Raw genomic sequence first — 8,607 nt, 5'->3', positions numbered from 1 at the left:
AGCTCATATTGTCCATGATGTTGCTTATGTGACCCATGGACTACTCAGTTTGTATATTTTGCTTATTTTTTCACAGTTCCACACAACTTCTTCCTGTTTTCTCAATTGATCTGTGTTCAGTTTATCAAGGCCTATCCACTGTGCCAACTTATAACTAAATCTGAGGGGGGTGCGATGGGGAGGTTCCCTTGTGAATAACGTATGGGCTCTAATTCGAGTACTAGACCGAACGGTGCTCTTGAGTACCGAAACGATCGGCACAATGGCGGAAATGTCTTATACGGGATGCACACATTTAGCACAAAGAGTAGGGAAAGAGAAGTAAAGTTACTTGTATGTGTACAGTTCCCCAAATACCGATAGTATGTTTAGTTGCCAATGCATGAACATTTGTTTACCAAATGCTACCCATAGATGTGATCCAAAAGACCTGAATAGTCCATTACACAGGTTAGAAGAAGACCTCGTGAGAATATTTGTACTTGTTTCTGGTCTTAATATAAGCTTCTCATTTTTCTTCGTAGCATCTGAGGATGGCCATTCTAAGACGAAATGAGTCATGACTGTGTCGTAGAAAAAGTTATTGTGCCCAAAATAAAAAAAAAAGCCTGCTTGACACAATGGATATTGCTTCTGTCGACAGATACTGAGAATTCTTTATATTGAGACGTAGTCCGGATTTTTCAAGGCTGTTCTTCCATGCTTGGAGTTCTCGGTGAAGCTCGTTCTTGTCTTCATTCTTGTCTTCAGCAGCCAGCAGAACATCATCAGCTCAGAGTACTGTCCAAGAAACTAATTTCTGAAGATCTCTGATGACCGTATCCATCAGTAAAATGAGGTGCAGGGGAGAAAGAGCAGATCCCTGCTCAACAGCCACATAAACAACAAGGTCGCCTGGTTCCCTAAGAGCAGATCGTGCTTGACTTTTAGAGTAATTGTAGAGCAGCCAGACCAACTCAGCCAATTCTTCGATCACTCATACCGAGCATTACAAATGAAATTCGTTTTGACTGTAATGCTAGTCGTAGACGGGTATTTGTACCTCCGTGGATGGGATGTATTCACTGCAGAAGTGTGGCAACAGTGCATCGACCTAGGAGGGGAATACGCCAAACACTAAATGACGCTTAACGGTGTGCTGACCTTCCAGCTGTTCTGCTGAGTTGTTGTATCCACTAAGTCGGCGATCGAACCATTTGTCTCCATCAGGAGCTGCGAGTTTTGCTGTTCTGTGTACTCTCGGCATGGTTTCCAAACAGACTGTGAACTATTCTTGACCTCGCGTCGCTGTACACAGACGCGTTCGATTCGCGACGCCTACTAAGGGCCCTTTGATGCTCTTTCGTTTTTCAGCACCTTCACAGATACTCGGAGAAACGCAAATTCTCTCAGCGTTTTCCAGCTCTGGTGGATGCGATGGCCGGAGGCGGGATTTTAATAAAATGAGTGCCGCACCGCAGGCTTCGTTTAAAGTGAAACCTCCGCCCCTGTTTATTAGGTTTTCTGACATTTACTCTTTAATTTCGCTATCCCCGAAACGTGGCGTTACATCACGATGCTGGTCTCATCGCATTTTATTCCATGATTGTATTCGAAGCTTTTTTAGTCGGGCGTGTCACCGACGTTTCTTGCATCTCTCGTCCGTTGTTTTAACATTCTGGCCCACATACGACACGACACATTCGCACGTAATGCGAAACACACTCGCCTTTCCGTGATTTGGATCGTTTTTAACATGACAAAAAATATCTTTCATCTGGCGAAGGGAACGAAATACACTGTATTACAACATTCCGAAGTAGGCTATCGATCTTTCCGAGTAGTGGACTGGTATAAAGTAAATATGAGGTCCGTAATTTCTCTTTCTCTACTACCTAGGTACAATTAACCACCTCTGGTTAACAGCAACACACAAACGGGACAAATATTGTAAACTAACCGAGCAACTGGCAACGCAGGAAAGCTGCATTGCACTCTAAATGCAAACAAACCCAACAAAAACTCTTACGCAGTGATCGATTTATGACCAGTCGACCACTTATATAACAATCTTGGCCTGTGACAGGTACAGAGGTTGCAGCTGGCCCAGGAGACTTCGCAGGTGCCCAGCCTAGCAGTACCTCTCCTCGAACAGACTGACACTCTTTATGACGATTTAAGCTATGACAAAGGTAACGAGCATTGCACAATACGCAAAACTGAAAACTACGCTAAGCTTGCATGATCTGTTGCTGACAGCAAGACGCCGCAACTGTTCTTGCTACCCTGTCCAGACTATCGCAGATGTTTTATTCCTTTGGCGCTTGCCTTGGCACCTTTCTTCCTCTGCCCTTGCAACCGCTACCCTGTGTTAGTGGGTGATCCTACCCAGACGCACGGATAACACACTGCCCCACATCCCCTGAAGTTCTCGATTAGTAAGCAAGACACACCGAGCTGACACTAGGTCTTTTGAGATGGTCACGACGTTTGTGTAAGCTTGAAGGGACTCTACCTCTCTCTCATATATATACCGGACTAAATATCTCACGAAATAAGCTTTAAACGAAAAAACTACAAAGGCGACACTTGTCTAGCTTGAAGGGGGAAACCAGATGGCGCTATGGTTGGCCCGCTAGATGGCGCTGCCATAGGTCAAACGGATATCAACTGCGTTTTCTTTAAACAGGAACCCCCATGTTTATTACATATTCGTGTAGCACGTAAATAAATATGAATGTTTTAGTTGGACCACTTTCTTCGCTTTGTGATAGATAGCGCTGTAAAAGTCACAAACATACGGCTCACAATTTTAGACGAACAATTGGTAACAGGTAGGTTTTTTAAATTAAAATACCGAACGTAGGTACGTTTGAACATTTTATTTCGGTTATTCCAATGTGATACATGTAACTTTGTGAACTTATCATTTCTGAGAACGCACGCTGTTACAGCGTGATTACCTGTAAATACCACGTTAATGCAATAAATGCTCAAAATGATGTCCATCAACCTCAATACATTCGGCAATACGTGTAACGACACTCCTCTTGCCGGCCGGTGTGGCCGAGCGGTTCTAGGCGCTTCAGTTTGGAACCGCGAGACCGCTTCGGCCTTAGGTTCGAATCCTGCCTCGGGCATGGATGTTGTGCTGTCCTTAGGTTAGTTAGGTTTAAGTAGTTCTAAGTTCTAGGGGAGTAATGACCTCAGATGTTATGTCCCATAGTGCTCAGAGCCATTTGAACCATTTTGAACAATCCTCTCAACAGCGAGTAGTTCACATTCCGTAATGTTCGCACATGCATTGACAATGCGCTGACGCATGTTGTAAGGCGTTGTCGGTGGATCACGATAGCAAAAATCCTTCAACTTTCCCCACAGAAAGAAATCCGGGGGCATCGGATCCGGTGAACGTGCGGGACATGGTGTGGTGCTTCGACGACCAATCCAACTGTCATGAAATATGCTATTCAATACCGCTTCAACCGCACGCGAACTTTGTGGCGGACATCCATCATGTTGGAAGTACATCGCCATTCTGTCATACAGTGAAACATCTTGTAGTAACATCGGTAGAACGTTACGTCGCAAATCAGAATACATTGCACCATTTAGATTGCCATCGATAAAATGGGGGCCAATTATCCTTCCTTCCATAATGCCGCACCATACATTAACCTGCCAGGGACACTGATGTTCCACTTGTCGCAGCCATCGTGAATTTTCCGTTGTCCAGTAGTGCATATTATGCCGGTTTACGTTACCGCTGTCGGTGAATGAATCTTCGTCGTTAAATAGCACGCGTGCAGAAAATCTGTTATCGTCCTGATATTTCTCTTGTGCCCAGTGGTAGAACTGGTCACGACGTTCAAAGTCGTCGCCATGCAATTCCTGGTGCATATAAATATGGTACGGGTGCAATCGATGTTGATAGTAGCAATCTCAACACCGACGTTTTTGAGATTCCCAATTCTCGCGCAATTTTTCAGCTACTGATGTGCGGATTAGCCGCGACAGCAGCTAAAACACCTACCTGGGCATCATCATTTGTTGCAGGTCGTGGTTGACGTTTCACATATGGCTGAACATTTCCTGTATCCTTAAATAACGTAACTATCCGGCGAACGGTCCGGACATTTGGATGATGTCCAGGATACCGAGCAGCATACATAGCACACGCTCGTTGGGCATTTTGATCACAATAGCCAAGCATAAACACGATACCGACCTTTTCCGCAATTGGTAAACGGTCCATTTTAACACGGGTAATGTATCACGAAACAAATACCGTCCGCACTGGCGGAATGTTACGTGATACCACATACTTATACGTTTGTGACTGTTACAGTGCCATGCATCACAAAGCGAAAAAGTGGTCTAACTGAAACATTCATACTTCTTTACGTTCTACACGAATATGTAATAAAAATGGGTGTTCCTATTTAAAAAAAAACACAATTGATATCCGTTTGACCTATGGCAGCGCCATCTAGCGGGCCAACCATAGCGCTATCTGGTTTCCCCGTTTAAGCCAGACAAGTTTTGTTCTTGGTGGTTTTTTCGTTTGATGGTTATTTCGTGAGATATTTGACCCGGTCACTATCAATGGACCGCCCTATGTATATATAATCTCGAGAATCCCTGAGAAAGAGGCGTTCTCGATTTTGACTCTAGCGCCAGTTCAGTTTGACGAACTGATTACCCATTTCTTGCACCTGGGTCCGTTGTCGAGCTATTGGGCATAAAGTGGGATCAATAACTGGGCACACCAGCAGGAAGCACATCATTAATCACTCACGCCGAGAAAAGCTAAGAACCAAAAACCCGGACCGGAGAACGTTCCACGGCAATGCCGTAACGAGGACTCGGAAGCCCTGGACGGATCGGTTCCTCCAGGGAGACGGACGGCCGCGCGCCGCCGTTTGTTTGGTTCCAGGAGGCGGAGAGAGAGCCCACTGAATAATGCGGGCCGGCGCGCCGCATGTGTTACCAGCAGCCGTCTCGAGCAGAGCTGGGCCTGGTGAATATTTACACCGCGGCTGGGACGTGAGCCAGATAAAATGTGCAGCTCCTCAAACCGCACTCACGCCTGAGGTTACTGCGAGCGAGAGCTGTCTGCGTCGCATCGCACAGTCTCGACAACGTTCGAGAATGGGTTTAGCGACTGGGCGTGGTGAAGGTAACGTGAATATTGGAAGTTGAAATGCTGGGTACGGGATTCTTCTTGGCTGCATACATATAATCATAACTAGATAGCTATTGAGGCCTCACTTAGTCCATACGTTACTAAGCGCCTTGTTAAAGGTTGCTTCCTATCAGCTGAAGGCTATGCTACTCTACTACTTGACGTCCCGAGCAAGAGCGGACGAGAGCTCTCTAGAAACTTGATACAAGCCGCGGAGCGGCGCTGGTCGCGACACGCGGGTCCAACGATGCTACTACGGACAGCGGTCGATAACTGCAACCCCTAACGAGTGTGGTATTGAACGTTGATACCTTAACATCCATGCACTATAACTTCAGGACATTTTTTCCAGATAAGATTACATTCAAGGTTTCATTTACGTTTCACAAATGTTCAGTGTGTCCTCTACCGGACGTCCGACAAAAATCCAGACGATAGTCAAACTCGCCAAGTACTTTTGCGGGTACATCTATAATTAATGCATTCACTGCTAATGCTACGCGAGGTGAAAGAGTGGACCACAAAAGAATTACATACAGTAAAAACAGGAGACCGTACACTCCAATGTTGCACTGTGATATCCATATACCCCTCTTGCGCGATGTATCGTTGAGGCAACTCATTGTTAAGCAGTACTCTCACAGACGCTAGCGCGGTGGTGCTCCGTCCTGTAGAAGAATGAAATTTGTGGCGCGTTACCGCAATTGTGGAAAAACCCAGATCTCCGATATATCCACTCACGTGACCCTTGTAACCGTCTTTTCTGGAAAAAGGAATGGGCCGTAAATCTTTCCTCGTTAATAGCTGAAGCCTCGTAGAGTCTTTCTCGCTCTCGACTGTGATTACTGGGGACCCCGTATTTCTGCATTGTGGCGGCGCCGGCCGCGGTGGTCTCGCGGTTCTAGGCGCGCAGTCCGGAACCGCGCGACTGCTACGGTCGCAGGTTCGAATCCTGCCTCGGGCATGGATGTGTGTGATGTCCTTAGGTTAGTTAGGTTTAACTAGTTCTAAGTTCTAGGGGACTGGTGACCTAAGATGTTAAGTCCCATAGTGCTCAGAGCCATTTGAACCATTTTTTTGCATTGTGGCGGCTCACTTTTCCACTTACGTGGCGTGTAGCCTCATCACTAAACACTAGACGCGATTCGAAATTATTATCTTCCATCTCCATGCTCGGAATGAATATAATGAAGGGCCTCTAGCAACCGAATTAACGCCGTTCGAAACAGAAAAGTTTGCGCAAGCCGTGCCAGATAGACAAGTTCACGACCAGCAGACTTCTGAAGACTACGTCCAATAATATATTGAATACTGTCAGTGTCCTGAACGAGCAGCGCGGGCGACATGTCGATTGTTATCGAGCACTGCAATGAAACACTTGATGGCATCGTCGAATACTTTGAGCTGTACACGATGCAGTGCCGTACCCTTCACGAGAATTGTGCAGCACAGTTGTAACTGAATTACACCTGTCGAAATGGAGAACACAGAACGCTTGTTGTTTCTGTGATATCCCTATCTTGACTCGATACCCATGGAGTTGTGAAATTCGATGTACCTGTGCGTCACCTGCGGCAATCATTTGAATCGTCAACTTATAACTACCACCGAGATAAACTTCCGGTTTCAATGGATAAGTTAAAATCACTCCAAGTTTCCATCTTGACTCACATAGAAGACATCGCCTTGTCAGATCAGGTGAACAGGCAGCTAAACTGGAGAATCGATATTCCTGAATAACCAACTGTTCATAAAGTAGCTGACCTATAGGAGTTCTTTGTGCAAGTTGTAATTTCTCTGTCGAAACCAGAAGCGCGCAGTTAAATAGTACCTGCTATGAAACAGGAACGCTTCCGTAACACTTATTTCAAAGGACGACCTTCGAATTTCCTTTTCCTCAGTTACTCGTTGCCTGCAACATACATCTGCTCAAGACACACAAGTAAATCGAGTTACCAGATGCGACTAAATTGCCCATTGATGTGTCGCAAATAATTGATGAACCATTTATGGAGCCCTTCTGTGCTGATTTCCAAGGAGAGAAGTCATACACCCTCCCCAGTAGAAGTAAGTGTTCACCATAGAGGCAGTGACCAACATGATGTAAGCTCTCTGCAGTTGCATTGAAAGAGGATCCGATCATATCTGACTCATTAAGATTATACTTGGGTATAATCTACCCCTATAAATGCTAGCGGTATGTGCGTGGTGCTGATCTCATTTGTACTCAGACGTCACTCTTTGTGTGGGGTTGCATCTGGATCTTAACGGAAAATAAAGTTCTGTTAATTGTCCGGACTGGCGTCCTCATTCAAAATACACTCCTGGAAATTGAAATAAGAACACCGTGAATTCATTGTCCCAGGAAGGGGAAACTTTATTGACACATTCCTGGGGTCAGATACATCACATGATCACACTGACAGAACCACAGGCACATAGACACAGGCAACAGAGCATGCACAATGTCGGCACTAGTACAGTGTATATCCACCTTTCGCAGCAACGCAGGCTGCTATTCTCCCATGGAGACGATCGTAGAGATGCTGGATGTAGTCCTGTGGAACGGCTTGCCATGCCATTTCCACCTGGCGCCTCAGTTGGACCAGCGTTCGTGCTGGACGTGCAGACCGCGTGAGACGACGCTTCATCCAGTCCCAAACATGCTCAATGGGGGACAGATCCGGAGATCTTGCTGGCCAGGGTAGTTGACTTACACCTTCTAGAGCACGTTTGGTGGCACGGGATACATGCGGACGTGCATTGTCCTGTTGGAACAGCAAGTTCCCTTGCCGGTCTAGGAATGGTAGAACGATGGGTTCGATGACGGTTTGGATGTACCGTGCACTATTCAGTGTCCCCTCGACGATCACCAGTGGTGTACGGCCAGTGTAGGAGATCGCTCCCCACACCATGATGCCGGGTGTTGGCCCTGTGTGCCTCGGTCGTATGCAGTCCTGACTGTGGCGCTCACCTGCACGGCGCCAAACACGCATACGACCATCATTGGCAGCAAGGCAGAAGCGACTCTCATCGCTGAAGACGACACGTCTCCATTCGTCCCTCCATTCACGTCTGTCGCGACACCACTGGAGGCGGGCTGCACGATGTTGGGGCGTGAGCGGAAGACGGCCTAACGGTGTGCGGGACCGTAGCCCAGCTTCATGGAGACGGTTGCGAATGGTCCTCGCCGATACCCCAGGAGCAACAGTGTCCCTAATTTGCTGGGAAGTGGCGGTGCGGTCCCCTACGGCACTGCGTAGGATCCTACGGTCTTGGCGTGCATCCGTGCGTCGCTGCGGTCCGGTCCCAGGTCGACGGGCACGTGCACCTTCCGCCGACCACTGGCGACAACATCGATGTACTGTGGAGACCTCACGCCCCACGTGTTGAGCAATTCGGCGGTACGTCCACCCGGCCTCCTGCATGCCCACTATACGCCC

This window comes from Schistocerca nitens, chromosome 6, assembly GCF_023898315.1.
Source record: "Schistocerca nitens isolate TAMUIC-IGC-003100 chromosome 6, iqSchNite1.1, whole genome shotgun sequence".
NCBI classification, from domain to species: domain Eukaryota; kingdom Metazoa; phylum Arthropoda; class Insecta; order Orthoptera; family Acrididae; genus Schistocerca; species Schistocerca nitens.
The sequence above is the reverse complement of the archived record's forward strand: the minus strand, read 5'-3'. Positions refer to the sequence as shown.